Source organism: Passer domesticus, chromosome Z (assembly GCF_036417665.1).
Source record: "Passer domesticus isolate bPasDom1 chromosome Z, bPasDom1.hap1, whole genome shotgun sequence".
Lineage (NCBI taxonomy): Eukaryota > Metazoa > Chordata > Aves > Passeriformes > Passeridae > Passer > Passer domesticus.
In genome coordinates this window covers 42,479,008-42,496,193 of record NC_087512.1, presented here as the reverse complement: position 1 = coordinate 42,496,193, position 17,186 = coordinate 42,479,008, and the positions used below count along the sequence as shown (strand labels likewise).

General features: G+C 43.1%; 1 long non-coding RNA gene across 1 annotated transcript; it reads left to right on the top strand.

The window, feature by feature from the left end:
- The first annotated feature begins 6,230 nt into the window (after positions 1 to 6,230).
- LOC135290312 (uncharacterized) lies at positions 6,231 to 10,878 on the top strand. The gene is made up of 3 exons (XR_010353054.1): positions 6,231 to 6,322; positions 9,118 to 9,227; positions 10,807 to 10,878. It is a non-coding gene; the product is annotated as an uncharacterized LOC135290312 (long non-coding RNA).
- The last annotated feature ends 6,308 nt before the right edge of the window (positions 10,879 to 17,186 follow it).

The window sequence follows — 17,186 nt, the reverse complement described above, 5'->3', positions numbered from 1 at the left end:
GCATTAATTTGTTGACAGCCATGGTACCTTCTCGAAGGAAAGACAAAAAATCTTTTCTAGTTATTTATGCAGAAGGAGATGATTATACAACCCATTCTCAGGTATCACAGTAATCAAAAAAAACCCAGTAAACAGTTGAACAAACATACAGATTTAGTTCCAGAAACAGATGCAAAGTGGGAAAGCAAAGCTTTCATATGTGCATCTGCAGAGGCTTTGCCCTGTGCCAAGATCAGTGTTATTTGCCCATCTTAGTTTTCAAATGCACTGCTTATAATTTGCAAAGCCTGTCAGAAAATTGAGAGAAAAATAGGAGGAGCTGTAAGAAGTCTTGCTCTGCAAACAGCTGATGCTCTAGACACATGGACTACCATTTTCTGCATAAAGACAAAGTTTGTGCAAGGAAGGATCTAGCTATCAAAGGGAGTTAAACCTGCTACAGAAAGCAGGCTAATTTAACAAGTGGAGAATCAGAAATTATTGCAGTCTTTTCACAGAAGACTTTTTAACTGCATATGTGCAGCAATCTGCTTGCTTGGTTTCAAGCATGTTTGAGACAGGTCCCCGAAGGTCTTTCTATCTTTCTCTTGTGAAACCAGGATATTTATTGCTGTTCATAACAACTCAGGGATTCAAACCATCACTGCCAGGAGCTGTAGGCTGCTTAAACTGGCCATTTAGTAACAGCCTTGTACCTACATTCCCCTATCTTATAATTTCATGTCAACATTAATTCCCTGAATAGTGAGATTGGAGGCCCTGAAGAACAAACACTTTGATTGCCACTGGAAGCTCATGGGATATGAGGAATAGTGAAAAATAACCATCTGTCTCTGACACTGTGTTCCCAGCACAGGGCTCTCTGTCCGTCACTGTGGGTGAGTTCATGCCTCCAACGACAGCAGCTTTGCTCTCTGACCCAGCAGCAGATTCCTAAATGCCAGCAAACACAAGAGGCAAGGCAAAGTCAACACACACACTAGCAGTGTCAATAGAGAGCTTCTTTCTGAGGAGGAGGCACAGGCCATAGCACTTTGCTGCTCTTTTGCTGATGTATTTTAGCCTGTGAGCCCTGACAGAAGTGCTAGCTGCCAGGGGGGCAATGCTGTGACTGTGTGTACACGCTGTGCAACACCTCTCTGGAGAGCAAATGGCAAAAATGCTGAAGACAGAGGAGATGAGCTGCATCTCACAACTCTGCAGTTTCTTTCAAAACATGGAGGAAGGTCGAGAACTGCATGTGGATGTGTTTGTTCAAAGATGCACACAGCCCACCTAAAAAACCCAGAAATCTGTTTAGGTCATTCTGTTGTTCTCACAATCTGAAAATCTTAAATTAAGCATTTACAAGGTTTGATTTACAGAAAATAAGATATGCAGAGAACTTCTAACGAAAGTAGCCACAGTCCTATCTGCCACTTAAGTGTTTCTATAGACAAATCCCTGTTTGCAACCTTTGTGCATGAGAATGGTTTACACTCAGCTCTGAAAGCAGTGACTGCAAACGAAGGCATGCCTTTCACATGTGCTCTTGTTTATGGGACATGGTGTTCACTTTTTTAAAATACAGTCCTAGGTCAGTGGACTGAAGGAGTTCGGTCACTGCCAAGGGCTTTAAAATGTGTTTTGTCAATAAAGGTTACCTTGACCCAATGTGTCCTCTAACAAGGCAATCAGATCAACATAACTGTCCGCCCTGTAATGCTTTTTCATGAGGCTACTCAGGGTGAAATAAGGTGCAATTAATTTCTACCTGTGGTAAGTAGACTGTAAAGCCAGAAAAACAATCTTATTATGTAAAACCCCACTTGAGAGAGTGTTTGCCGTGTTCTTGTGTTTCAGCCTAATTTCATGAGACCAAAGGAGATACATTTATTCTGACCCTAGTTTCCAAATGACAAACTGTGCTCCTACCATTTTGTTTGAACAAAAGTCGTAAGTCCCTTCAATCCATTTCCAGTAGACTACTCATCTTCAAAAAAATAATTTCCTGAGATTCACAGTTTGCAGAAATAAAGCCATTTTCTAGAGGATAACTATTTACCTGGACAAAAATGAGAAGTGCATCCACAAGAATCTCGAAAGTTCAACTAGTCCAGGTACAAGGTGCTGCATCTGGGTGAGGACAATCTTAGACAAGAACACAGGCTGGCAGAGCAGGACGTGGGGTTTATCAAGGATAAAAAACTGGACATGAGCCAACACTGTGAGGTCACAGCCCAGAAAGCCAGTTTTATCCTGGGCTGCATCCAAAACAGCATGGGCAGCAGGGCCAGGGAGCAGATTCTGCCCCTCTGCTTTGTCCTGGTGGGACTCCACCTGGAACCCTGCATCCAGCTCAACACAAGAATGACTTGGACTTGTTAGGGTAAATCCAAGGGATGCTATAAGGATGATCAGAGGGGTGCAAAAGCTCTCCTAGTAAGACAAGCTGAGGGGCTTGTTCAGTCTGAAGAAAGAGAGGGCTTCAAGGAGACCTAACTATGGCCTTCCAGTACCTAAAGGGCGCTTATAAAAAGGAAAAAGATGGACTTTTTATGAGGCCAGATAGTGACAAGGCAAGAGCCAATGGTTTTAAGCTAAAGAGCAGGTTTAGATTAGCTGTTAGGTTTTTACTCAGACAGTAGTGAAGAACAAGAATGGGTTGCCCAGAAGAATTGTGGATGCCCCATCCCTGGGAGTGTTTAAGTCCAGGTGGAATGCGGCTCTGATGAACCTGGTCTAGTGATGAGTGTCCCTGCCCATGGCAGGGGAATCGGAACTAGATGATTTTTATGGTGCTTTCCAACCCAAACCATTCAGTGTTTGTTCTATAATTCTAGACAGTAATTCTGTAATTCTACTTGTGCTTGGTCCGCAGGACAATCTGTGGATCTCAACAAGAAGTGCCATGCATTTTTTCTTCTATTCCACTCTGAGAACAGATTTACCCATAATGCTAGAGCAATTTGTACATAACAAATTGTACAGTACATTTGCAAAAAAGGTTCCCACACACGGTTTTAAAGAAATCACTGCATGCATACTTGTGCCTTTTTACAAAATGTGCACATACCTGCAGGTGATATTTCAATAATCTACGTCTGTAAATATGTTCATCTGTATGTCCATAAAATCAGCTTGTGCACCTACCCTCTGGTGAAAGTCAGGGCAGAGCTAATGAAGATTCCTTGCAGAACCCATCTCATGAAATTGAAAAAATTCATACTGGTAAGGCTCTGAGCAGTGATTGATCACCTATTGGGATTTTTTAGACAACACTGTCTAAACTGAGTGTCAGGTTACAATTCACATCTCTATTTTTCTGAGTATATTTGGTTAATTCAAGTTCTGTATGAGTAAACTCAAGTGGATAAGATTTTTGCCTGACCAAAGCTCCTTGAAAACAATTTTGCTCTCCTGCCTGGCTGCTGTCCCCAAGCAGGGGTGAGCCATGGATGCCTCCTCTCTCCGCTGGATAAGCCTTGAGTGGGCATGAGGACTGTGTCCGGACTCATGCAGTACAACAGGAAGTTAGACAGACCGTCACAGTGGGCAGAGTGGCAGCTTTCACAGTTAATGCTGCAGAACTTCAAAGTGTGTTAGTGTAGCTACTGAGAGATTGACCTCCAAATTCACATTTACAAACAGCTTCCAAACACGTGGTAATCATGCAGCTTACACAGTAAGTTCAGCACCTACTGCCCAATGCCAGGGTGCTACACTGAGAAGGCTTCAACGAGGAAAACAAGGTCCTTTGTATTTTGGATTCCAGCTCTTGCAGTGTATTTTGTGCCTTAATAGTCAGCACTGGAAACAGTTATTGGGATGTGAGTGATGATGGTCCTGCTGCCCCAGTACCCTGAGCAGCACAGTACTGTGGTCAGTACCTTCTGTAACTGCAGAGGGTCATTTTGCAGCATGTTACTAATCAAGTGCCAGCTTCCTTGTGTGCTTGTAGAAAAGGAAACCAAGATTTGTTTTCTTCCTCTCATGATCATAAGCAGGCGTTGTTTTCACAGGGCTCTCGAGGAAAGGGACAAACAACGGTGTAGATTGTGCAATTTTCACAGTATTACTTCTGTCATTTCCCTCAGCTGCCTGAAACCTCTTTTGCTCTAAAGAGAAAGCAACAACACAGGACAATTTGTACATAAACAGGACTGTGCAGTGTTAGATGAGCAAAAGCCAAGCTGGATATCGTAACTAGATGCTGTTCTAATCATCAGTTACTGTGGGAGGCAGGAAGCTGTTTTCTCTCTGCAAGCATTGCTGCTGTTGGGGTTTTATTTATCAGCACTTTGTATCCAGGAGTAAGAAGCTGCACATTGAAAGAGCTGTTACTGTTTTCTAGCTATCAGGATACTGCCTTAACTTATTTCCACTCTTCATCCCCCTTTTTCCCCCACCATGCCCCTCCTACAAGCACACCACCCTCATCTCTTGGACACAGCATTTTGCCTGGATAAAGTTTTGTCATTGACCCAGAGAGAGACTAAGATTTCACCAGAGTACAAGAGTAGAAGGAAATAGTATCATTCTCTCACGCCAACAAGTAAAGTCAGCTTCAAGTATTTTCCAAATTAGTGGAAACTAATAAATATAAATATGATTTCTCAGGGCTCTTCACAAATGCTGAATGTACTCAATATGATTAAATGATAAACAGCAATGCTGGCGAGTTTGCATTTGGTCTGCTGTAGCAATAACATGGTGTGCTGCCAGCAACAGCACAGAATGCAATGCCGGGAGAGCAGGAAACTAGTGGGAAAGAAAAAAATATGCAAGTCTTGCCCTTTATGCTTTGCTGATGGGGAAAAATAAATAAAGAGCACAACCTTTCACAAAGGGCTGACTCTGGGATCACTCTGAAGGGCTGGACCATGCAGGAATCAGTAGAGCAAGAGGTGAAGGCTCAACTGCTGCTCAGAAATAGCCTCTCAGCAATATGGGCACTGGTGCTCTATCTCTTCATTACTAATCCTGCCACATAGATCTGATATCCTAATCCTTTTCCTTCTTTTATGTCTTAGTTTCTTCCCCAGCTTCCAAGCTCTAGTAAAAGTACATTGGCCAAAGGATGAGAAACTGGATTTGGCCTGAAGAAACCAGTAACTAAAAGAACAACCTCTGATTTCCTAAAAGGCGTAGCATCCTTCTTCTCTGTGAAGTTGTTTCTGCTTTAAATCAGTAAAAGCAAGAGTGGAAGCATGACAGTCACTGCTGAGTATGGGCTTTCTATTTTTAAACAGTTGCTCTCAAGAGACTGACCAGTTTGTGGCTAACTCTTTGCTCCCAGAGGTCAAGGACGAATGAAAAATATCACTACACATCTTGCATGAGTCTATGGCCTGTAGGACAAGGAGGGTAGAGAAGTAGGAAAAGGTGGACAGTGCATGGCAGGAGAGGACCAGCACTACTGGGCTGCCAGTGTGCAAAGCACTTCTCAGCTGTACTCCTGCAGGCCCGTGACACCCCGGGCAGCCTCACAAGGAACATGAGGATCTTGGGATTCTTGCCAGCACTAGTTTCACACTTCCCAGAAGGCCAGCAGTGCAATGCTTGAATCAGTACTTTTTCAAGCTGTGGCAGGAGGAAGACTTCTCTCTGGGGTCACACCAAAGCAGTGGTGCTTTTTTTCAGTACTGCTCTCAAGACATTGGGAAATTCATCCTGTGAACTTGCATAGTCATGCACTCACAACATTTGAATAAACATTGTTATTCTCTGACTTGGATTAGCTCTGCTCCCTGAAACCACATCCACTTTTTATGCAGGCTGCCTGTCCTGTAAACTAACACAGAGATGTCTTAAAAAAACCTCAGGGGCCCTTTAGTGAGTAGCCTGCTAGTTACTTTCTTCTTCCCCATTCCTATAAGAATAGAAAACAATACCCTGTGAGGAACTACTACTGAACTCTCATTTTCATTTTTGCCTTCCTTCTCTCACCCTCTTCAGTTCACAGCATCTCTCTGTTTATACTTCCTGTCATGTTACTGTAGCATTCAGCTGTCTCCCCTCTCAATACAGCCATGACAGCTTTTTCTCCCTCTTCTATTAACAACTGCATTCATGCTTCACTCCAGCACCACTGGTGTAGTGTGTGTGGTGGGCCATCTGAACATACACATGCTATCACCACTTCTCCTACTTGTGGAGCTGTGATTGTTGAGGCTTGCCATGGCAACAGCATGCACAGGAACACTAGTGCTTCCTTGCAAGCTGGCAGTCATTGGAGGTGAGTTAGACATCACAGCCACACTCACCTCCTCATAAAGTCCATGTTTGCACCCCATAAGCAACAAAACAAGGGAGAAATCCAGCACTCAGGGATGGTAGACAGGTGGGAATAGTCTCTAAGACTTTCCTTTCTGAAATGCCATCAGATTTGTGGGCTTCCTTGCAAGGAAATAGCAATCTAACTTTGCTACCCACCAAGGTTTTCACAACCTATGAGAAGACTTGTATTAGTTGAAAATATTCTTGCACCTCTTCAGATGGGCATGGCTAAGTGAGTCTTTCTTGGCCCAGAGAGCAGGTGAACTGGCTTACTATTCTGTCCCTTAAAATGTGCCTTAAGTCTACAAGACATAAGTCATAATAATAATCTATTCATCAGCAACAATCAAAAAGGCTTTAAAAAATACTGTCAGCAAAATTTGGCATATTGCTGTTTACAAGACCTACCAAAGAACAAGTTTTACACATAACAAATGCAATATTTCCTCCATAAGTAGTCAGGTGACAGCCGTGGAGACCACAGGAACAGTTGAATGAGGGACAAATAAGCCTTTGTCCCAAGCCTTGAGGAGAAGGACTTTATAGTGATTTTTTGCATGTACCCATGGAATTCATATGCAGACGAGATGGGAAAGGCATCTGTGTAGCTGGATATGTTAACAATCTCTACCCCAGGTTGTTTGTAAAGGCAGATATTTGAGGTGGTAGTTAGAAACTGAGAGTAGGTGACAGGGTCACAGTAGGTTACAGAAAAATACGTTGGTATTTTTCTCTCAAACTAATTAATGGGTTTATACATACAGGTTAAAAGAAGAGTTGCTCTTGGAAACAACTCAATGTGAGATAGGGGCTAGCTTGACACACTGGAGACAGCAATGTGTCTTGTTGCCTACCCTGCAAAAATATTGCCACTCAGTCTACACCAGAAAATCATGCACCAGGCTCCAGTGCCTTGACATTCTCCTTGCTCCAGCAGGTTTTTTTTCTTTGCAGTAATGGAATTTAAGAAAAATCACTACCTCCCAAAAGCCCTTCACTTTCTCTTCCAAGTGCTTTTACAGGCTTTCACACTGCTCAAAGCTTGCACAACATTGTCAAGGTGTCACAGGTGGAGTAGGAGCTTCACACAAAGTTGATTAGAGAAGCTGTGCTGCTGAGCCACAAGGATTCTGAGCTCCTGCTCAGAGAGGAGTCTGGGTGTTGTTAGACCTAGTCTTAACCCCTAGACTTTGTCACAGTTTAAGAAACTTTTGCCCAGCAGTATTTAAGGATGGCAAATCAGATATATTTATATAATACGACTTATTTATGATTAGAGAAAAGACCTTCATCAGAATTATTTGCTACACAGTATAAAAGCTAAAACTGTTAGAAAGATGATGGATAGGATAGGATAGGATAGGATAGGATAGGATAGGATAGGATAGGATAGGATAGGATAGGATAGGATAGGATAGGATAGGATAGGATAGGATAGGATAGGATAGGATAGTGGCCTATATTAATGCAGTTGTATTAAAGTAATTATATTAAAGCTGGCAAAAAGAAACAATTATTAAATAGAGATGGACGTAACTAACCTATATCAACACTTGTGGGCAGGTCTCTTTCTCCTAGCCTTGAGGAGTATCTTTGGTGGGTATCCCCATGCCCATAAACACACTCCAAGAAGGAATACATTAGAAGAACCTAACTGTACAAAAGTGGACTGGACTTTTATAGTGTAAAGTGATATGACCCCCAGTCATATGTCTTTAAGTCATCTTAGCAGATTATCTGCCAAATCTTTGGCTCACTATCAGGATGTAAATTCAGAGTCAGTTGGCCAGGCTGCTTTTAGCATAATTCACCAAAAATAACACGTGGAAAAGGCACCACATCAACAGAGTTCAACACTCCACCTGCAACACTGTGTAAGATAACCAGAAATCCTGAAGATGCAATCTGGGAAACAGACATTGTTTCCACATGAAACATGGCTTCCCTCACATGTATGCAGAAAATTTTCAGCTTGTACATTTTCTACAAGATTTTTGGCTAGCTGTGATATTTAAGGAGCATCAACAGTTGCCCCAAAACACAGTCAAACAAACCTAAGGTCAGCATGGTCATTGCAGTACCATGGCCTCTTCAGGACTGACAGACTCCTGCTGAAATATGCTGTGAATTTTTAGTGATACTAGATACTAAGACAGTTGTGAGAATGCTTTCTTTAGAACTTGTAACTATATTACTAAGCCTTAACCACCCTTTGCTTCAGAATATAAAATTGCAAAAGCAATGATTATAGCACTAAGAAGGAAGGAAAATAAAGCTAATAAATTATACCCAGTGTGAATAATCAGACAATTGTCAGACAGGTACAAATGAAACCACTCCATGTTAGACTTGTACAAGCATTGTCAGTACAGAAGAAAATTAGAGCTACCACGTTACTGTGCTTACATTGGTTCACAAAAGAGTGCTTATAGTGGAGCATTAGTTCCATCTATTTGGGTATTCTTCTCAATGGAATATGTTTTGCAGAAGTGCCCTTAAATAGTAGTGAACTTTATCAAATTGGATGTGTGCTGCTCTGTGCATATGTGTGCCTAACTCCCATATATATGTTGTGATAAAGGCTGTATACTCACTGAAAGCATTGCCTGGTTCTGGTGGCTAAGATGTCAGAGGAAAGGCTCTGATCATTTTAATCAAAGCCGTTAATGAAGAAATTAATTAATGTGCGTAATCTGGCTGACCTGCAGGGAGCCTTTTGTGCTGGACCTAGGTAAAATTTAAAATATCTTAGTTAACTGCTAAAATGAAGCAATAGTCCAGTCTTAGGCAATAGATGATTGCCCCAACATATGCATGTATCTCTAAAGTGAACAGAAAATTTTAGGCACCTTGTGACAGGTATTGAGCTAAGAACTGAGGTGCACTGAGAAAATGTGTTTCACTTCAGCTGGTGGCTAAAGAAGGAGCCCAGAGTGGCTGAGATAAAACATTCTGCCTGTGTATATCAGGTGAGCTGGAGGATGTCAAGCTCTGGTGGCATATAGTGAGCCAAACAATCCTTGCAGGATGGCCTGAGTCAAAATATTTAATGATCCAGCCCTTGTTTTGTCACTAAAGAGACCAGAAATCATGAACTGGGATGCTGATATCAGTTTGTGGCAGAAGCTGGGTAACAACTCACAACAGTGCCCACACCACCCACTCAAGAAAGGGAATGAATTCCCTCTTCTTTGCACCTGGTTTCTCAAAACCATGCCAGTAAACTACTTGGCTGAGAAGGACATTTTGGACATTTTCAGAATCTGTGCATTTTTCAAGTGCATATTAGAAAAATACACATTCAGAGAATGTAAAGATACCCATTTAGACTGAAAACCAAATTGCAAGTTACAGTAGCTCTCTTCATAGAAAGAGGTGGCAGCATTATCCCAGTCAAAACCAGACAACACTGCTAGTTAACACTGTTCTAAAAGAAATCAGCTCTTTATGAAATACAGAATACGACACACATCTCACCTCAAACAGTTTACAAAGAATGGCTTTGACCTGTCAAATAAGTGAATGGACATTTAACCTCTCTCACTTTGAGCAATGAGAGCCACTGGGGTTTGTGATGCTGCCTGATATAGACCTGTACTGTATTAAAACTGGTGTTTAAAGTCCTAATTTGCCATGTGAAAACATGGTGAAACCAGTGACACTCCTCATGCTCACTGAGCTGAAGAGATACAGAAAAAATATGATTTTGCTGCATTCCAGGGAAAGATAATGCACTCTAGGTTGATCACGTGTAGCTGCTGATAGACTTTTTGCTGTGCTGGTTGAGCTGACTTACTGAAAATTTGGGTACCTGCAGCTCACATGTTTCTCAGCTTTGCAGACTGACCTGTACATTTGCAAGTGGATGCAATAACACGTTTTTCATTACTCTGTCTTTATAAAACCTTTCAATAATCACTGGATTAAATGGATAACCAAAAGTACACAGCATGTGGAGACTGCTGATTTTTAACCAGCCCTATGTTGTGATCACAAACCACACTGTACCTTAGCAACTAAGGCTTTGAATGTCTAGCAAGCAGAACACACATGTGTCTTGTGCATGCAAGAGAAATTGAGTTTGACAAGACTGAGACAGCCTGATGAAGAACAGTGAATAATAATAACTCAATAGAGTATTCAGTGGGGACATGAGAAATATAAGTCCAAGCTCTTTTGTGAATAATTTCTAGACATTCATTTGTGTGGTCTCATTAGAAATTCCCCAAGTGGGGATGATACACATATTTTGTGTCAGAAATTGCTTTTTGCATGACCTAGAAGAGATGTTTCTTGGATTATAATTTCTGCAAGGGAAGTAAAATAAAATTTCACTTTGGATCAGTCTTGAATTTCTCTGACAGTTTAATAACCAAATTAAAAAATCAAATGTTCAGATACAACCTTCTACTAGAATACTACTGGTCTCTAGCAAACAGAAGATAAGTGATAAATATAACTGCTCTGAGAAAGCTTACTGAATGTCTACTTAAATGCCATTATGTTCCCATAAAATATGTGATTCATCTTCTTTTTATGTTCCAACAGAATATGTAAAATTGGGATGTTTGCTGTTCCCACCAAAGTCTCAAGTCCAGGGTACAAACAGTTAAACTTCTGCAAAATAAAATCCAAATAGCTTTGTAGGTATCATATTGACTTATGAACTGTCTCACCCTTTGTGCTTCTTCTCCGTACTGTAATGAAAATAAGGCTCATTGTATCCACCCTTTTCTTTCCCCCTGCCCCCTGCCTCTGTTGCATTTACTTCTACCAAAACCTGACTTCCAAAGATCACCTTTCTCTCCTCATGGCTGGGCTGACTTTCTGTAAATGGACCATCTGTAGGGACTGATTTGCACACTACTGGAATTGTACCCACTTGCTGCTCTGCCCACAGACAACATGCAGGAAAGGAAGCCTGTACTACTAACACACTCCTAGCTCCATTGGTTAGCCAGGGTTTTGTCCCTGGTACTTGGTTTTGCAGGCCACTCAAACAGGTTATGAAGGTTCCCTTCAGCAGGCTTTCAGCATGGTCAGGATGTCTGGAAAAGGAGATGACTTATAGGTATGACTCAATGCCTGCTACGAGTCATCAGGAGCTTTTCCAAGTTGGCTTCTAAGCCAGTTATGCTTTAAGACAATTGTCCAGACAGTATATCCTCAATAAGCCACCACAAGTGAATCTAGATGGGTCCACAGCCACCAAAACTAGCTGGTGGGCAAGTTTCCATTGACTCAGAAGGTGAAAATCCAGAGACAGGCAGCACACACTACCAGGCTCCTCCTCACACCTCACCAGAACTCCTCAAGGCAGGAGTTTTTCTGGAGGTTTTGTCTGTGTCCCCTGGGCCTGCTGGTGTGCCAGCAGTGCAGAGGAGATGGTTCTGCCTTCTCCACAAGAGCAGCCAGGCAAGCAGCAGTCCTGCTGCCCCTGGCAGGACTGGCTGGTGGAAAAGACAGCCTTGCCCCCTCCTCCAGCAGTGTGCCCCAGCCACGATGCTGGGGTCATGAAGAGCTGGAAAGAGGTCAGGTGTGTCATGCTCTGTGGTTACAAACAAAGGTAATAATTAATGCTTGGGATATGTACAATACCTTGAATTTAGCAGAAGGCACACTTACAGTAGAACAGGATGGTCTGTGCCCTGGCAGACATACTCTAAAGAAAAGCAATAGTGCCTGTGGGTAAAATCCTTGGTGAACATCTCATTGGCCTCATCCTCAAGATACTTTTGTAGCACCATGACACCCTTTGCACAGTGGAGAAGCCCTGCCCTTGCACTTGCTGGAAAGGATAGTACTGAGCATTCACGGAGGATGCTGAGAGGCATTCTAAGTTACCTGGAGATAGTGACAGGGTGAGAGGCTGACAGTAGAAAAGCAAAATGCATGAAAGGCTCTGAAGCTTGCCTGGCACTGCCTCCCACACAGCTGCGGTGTGGCATCCCATGAGCTCTCTTCCCTTGGTCAACCCCCAAACCCTCAGCCCTGGAAACATGAACTACTTACCATAGAGGAAGGGAAAAACAGTCTCCTGGACAACCTCACGTTGGTGCAGCCATGGCTCAGGGACACAGCAGAGGACACTCGGGATGCCGTGACACCAGCAGATGCACAGGGACCTGGGACTTTCTGCAAACAGGGCAGTACTCCAATCACACTGAGCCTTTGCCTGCCTTGTTTTGTGTGCTCACCTTTTGCAGTCCCTTTCCAAAATCTGCTGAATAAACATTTTTAGCAACAAGCAAACCTGGGGCTCTTTAAGGAGGGCGCGGTGCCAAGCCTGAGAGCCTTGAGGTGGCTGGCAGCAACCAGGGACCCTGGGTGGGAGGGCCAGTGCTGTGGGGCAGCCAGCTCTCTTTACTGGGACAACCTCTGGCCCCACATGGCTGACCATGGCTCAGCTCCATGTCACCCACAGCCTTTGGTCCAGCTGGTACACCAGTGTGCCGGGGTCCCTGGGCCAGCCCAGTCCCAAAATTGCCATCTGCCTGCACCATGCTTCCAAAATCTGTTTGTTCCACTGTCCCATTAAGCAATGTTTCACAGCCATGAGCCTGACTGCAGTGCTCACAGAGTGACACAGTGCTCTGGATAAATTTCAAAGAGGAGAGGAAAGGATTTGGGACATTAAAAAAAAAATACTTTCTTTATGCAAACTAAGATGATCTCAGGGAAAACTAGGCAAGTGTATCTGTTCTGAAAATGCAAGGTTACACTCTAGTTTCTGGTGGATGCTTTTTGAAATGTAAATTTTTCAAATTCAAGCTATGGGAGGTGTTGCTTACAAACAAGGCCAAGGAAATCACAAAGCAAGATAAAACAGATAGGACATATAGTTACATTAATGAAAGCAAGTTTATCAATGAGATGAGAAAAGTTATGTCTTGACAATTCTAACACAAGGCCAAAATGGTTGTGAAACAATTACGACACATTTCTGACTCAAATATTACACATGTATATGTGAATTGCTCTTTATACATTTAGCCATCACATCTCAGACACTCATTTGAAGGGAAAGTTCCTCAGGAAAAGTAGCCAGAGCTGAAATGACAACATCAAGGAAGAAAAACTGGCAGCTCTCCATAAAGCTTGCTTCAGCTTACCACTTGCTTCAAGATGCTGTCCTGATGACTGATCACAGGAATGCTGAGGACAGATGATCCAAATGGAACTGCCACAGACTCTTTGGCCAAAGGATGGAAAAAATAACCGAGCTACCAGTCCGGCTTTGCTCTAATATGTATTTATGCTCAGCTTTGGGGAAGGGAGTCAGCTAAGTAATTGCAGACCTTGTTTATGCATTGTTCTGTTCATGTGACTGCCCAGATCCAGCCTTTTTGTTCCTGAACCACTGTGCTCTCACTGTGCTGGCTGCTGCTGAGATGCATGCCTGACTGTGCAAGAAGAAGCTGCTGCTGCTTCTGCTGCTGCTGCTGTGTGGAGAGAAGGCCTTGGCTGGGCTGCCTTTGGGGCAGCTCCCCTTGGGCAATGGAGCAGTTCTGCACTCCCCAGCAGCCTGCACACTTAGAGAAGACAGCCCAAATGTGGAAACATGCACCTACTTGTCCCCCAGAAAATCCCAGTGGGAAAATGGAGAGAGCCTACTTCAGGGTATCACTTTCCACATCTCACATTTTTCACCTCTGACCCAAAGATGGGTCAGCGATGACACACAATGAGACAGAAAAGCCAGTTCAACATTATGCCAGAAGTCTTTGCTTTGGCCCTCCCCTTAACTTCATACTTACAACTTTCAGAGCATCAGCTTTATGTGCAGGACTCTAATGGCAATTGGAAAACTTTTTAAGTGTTTGAGCAGAAGGCGTATCACAAATAGGTTTCTACTGGCAACCTGAACAGAGTGAATCTCACTTTTAAGCAACCCTATATTAAGTTACAAGCCTCCCATCTTCAGCAGCACAACATTACTGATGTTCCTGCATAGGTTCAAGCTGCATAAGTGGGACACAGCAGAGGCCAGAACTGCAAAGAGATCTTGTCTTTTCTTGATCCTCCTGCTAGCAGGGAATTTCTTGCATGCCTGGTAGCGTGCATGCACTGTCACATTGTACTTCTCTGTGTGTCTCTCATAGGTCTATGAGCAGGGACAGATAAAAAGACCCCAAACAGTGCTGTAGAACTGAAGATCAAAGATGCAGAGTTTCCAGAATGACATGCTACTCCAGAAACCTGAAAGTTTTTTGATAACAAGGAAATGGGGTCATATTTGGAAATGTGTGAAAGATGGATTACAGGAGGGTATACCCTGAACTTCTATCACTTATTGTAAGGGAAAAGGCAAATGAATCCATAGACACAGAGTAGCAGTGAGCAAAATTTAGTGACCTGCCACATAGGAAAAACTTTAAATCTATTATTTTGCTGTGTTTTTTTTCTCCTCTACGGATATCTTCTTCACTGAGCTTGAATTTTACCCTCAGTAAAACATATTCCAAGCTTAGCAGTGTGCCCTGCTTATGAATTGATCTTCTGGCTACATCTGAGTAATTCACAAGTATATGATAAATGGTTCACATGACAAAGCCTTAGCCTTTAACTGACTCATAGATTATTTACATCAACAATTTACTATAGCAAACACTCACATTAAACATGTGGGCTTTGTTCTGTGATTGCATGATTGCCAGATTTTAAAGAAGAGGAGCGCAGCCATAGAGTGATCCAGCACCTGACCAAGGAATCGCTGGCTCTGGAAGAACACTGCAAAAAACTTCTGCCTTTGGCTGACATTTGAGAACAACAGAGATTTTTTTTGAACTATATCAAAATACTGAGTTTGTGACTTTATTAATTAAATTTTTTTTAATCACTTTTTGTGATTTGTCCTTGCCATGCTTTGCTGCTGAAAAAGTCAACAATCTGAGCTAATTTGCTACCTATAAATAAGTGCAGATCAGAGCAACTGTGTCTAGCCTTGTAATGAGCCAAATAAAAACTGGTGTAATGGACCAGTATGGCTCAAGAAAGGCAACGTGTGTTTTCCTACAGAAGACAGTACACAGAGCAGCTTTTTGAGCACATTTCGGGAACCCCAGACCTTAGCATGTAATATCATTGCACTGCCTGGGACTGACAGCATCCATGGAAATGTGAAATTATTTAAGAATAAAGCATGCAAGAGGAGAAAGAGAAAGATGAATGGGGTATGGGCTTTGCAAAAGCTCCACGTCTGCATTTGCAGGGGCTCTGCCAAGTGGAGTGGATCCTGGAGCCAGACAAGCATTAGCAGGAGCCAGCATCAGGGGACAATGTCAAGGAAGGGAGGAGCAAGCACCGATCAAAACAGAGCAGAGTGCATATGGGTTTCATGTGAGGCCAAGACAGCTTTAATCAGGCGGGAATGCTTAGGGCACAAAAGACTTCTAATGGTTTTTGCACATGCAGACCCACACACACTGACTACAGCAGGAGACAAACGCAGTGTGGGATGTTCTCTGAACATCTGCAGACCAGTCACTGCTCTTCAGCAGAACACTCTCCAGTCACCCAGTGGGTGGGAGCAGCATAAGCCAGGAGAACTGTATCCTTCATCAGTATGCACCTGAAATAAATTTTCAAATGCTCAGCCAGCTCCTTCTATTAGTAGGCTCTGGTACCTCTTCCTCAATGATACTGAGAGCTAATCTGTGTTTCTCTGGGCTTAAATCTGTCTTTACAAGCCATTTGGGAGCTAAGATGAAAGGATGAACTAACTCGTGGCAGCTCCAGGAGGCTGGCAAGGGAGGATGTGATCTAACACCACTTTCCTCCTCAATTCATTCTGAATAGTGACCAAGCAGCTGAATTTCCCTTGAGTATCAAGGTCCAGAAATAAGTACGTCCTGCCAACACCTGTAGAATGAGAAAGCTAATGGGTAATTTATGGATGAAAAGATGGGGTAAAATTTAGATTTGAAAAGTCTACTGGAAAGCATCCAGTCCACCATCCTTCTCAAAGCAGGGCTAATAAATTCTGAAGTGAGACCAGGACCATTTTTTGTCAAGTTCTAAATATCTCCTGAGATGAGGACACCCAGCCTGTCCAGTGTTAAACACCCACCAGGAATAAAAACCTGGTTTTCTTTACAGGTTGCTCCAATTTCCCATTGCTGAAATTTGTGGCAGTTTGCCTCTCATCCTCCTGCTGTGCAGGGCCCAGCAGAGTTTGGTTCCCATCTTCTCTACAGCCACCCATGAGGGAGCTGACAGCAGCAAGTGATCAAGCACTCCAGTCCCCTCATTGCCTGGACTTGCTCCAAGTTATTGGTATCTTTCATGTGCAGGATGCAGGACTCCAGCTGCAGCCTCACAAGTGCTGAGAAGAGAGGAAACACCACATCCCTCAAAGCAGGCCAGGGTGCAATTTTCTTGCTGGATGGCCCACTCAATGTGCCAGCCAGCAGCACCCTAACCACCCTTTCTGCAGAGAAACTACTCTGCACTATCAGCCCCCAGCTCACAAAGCTGCAGGGGGTGACACCATCCTCAATGGCAGGTTTTACATTCCTTGCCATCAGGGGCTGCCATGAGCTCCAGCTTGTTGGTGTGGCCCTGCATGGAGAACTGGCCCCCTCACCCCACGCTGCACCCTCAGACTCAGGCTGTTCTCATCCCAGCTGCACCTTGCTGAGACTGGGACAAATGTCCAGAGCTTTGGATGGTGGAAATGAGATCCACCACACTTTTCCCATTGGCTCGATATGTCCCTTCAACACACAGTAAGTGCAGCTCCTCCTCCGAAGGAAAAGGACAGGGGAGTTTTTTGCACAATAATGCTACTTTTCTTACAGTAAATTTCCTACAAAATATTTGTTGCCAGTTTTAGAAATTGGCTTCATGCTTTCTGAGGATTTTTGGTATAAACAGAATTAAAATAATCATTTTCAAAAACTCCTCCTTAGTAAAATGTGTATTAGTTG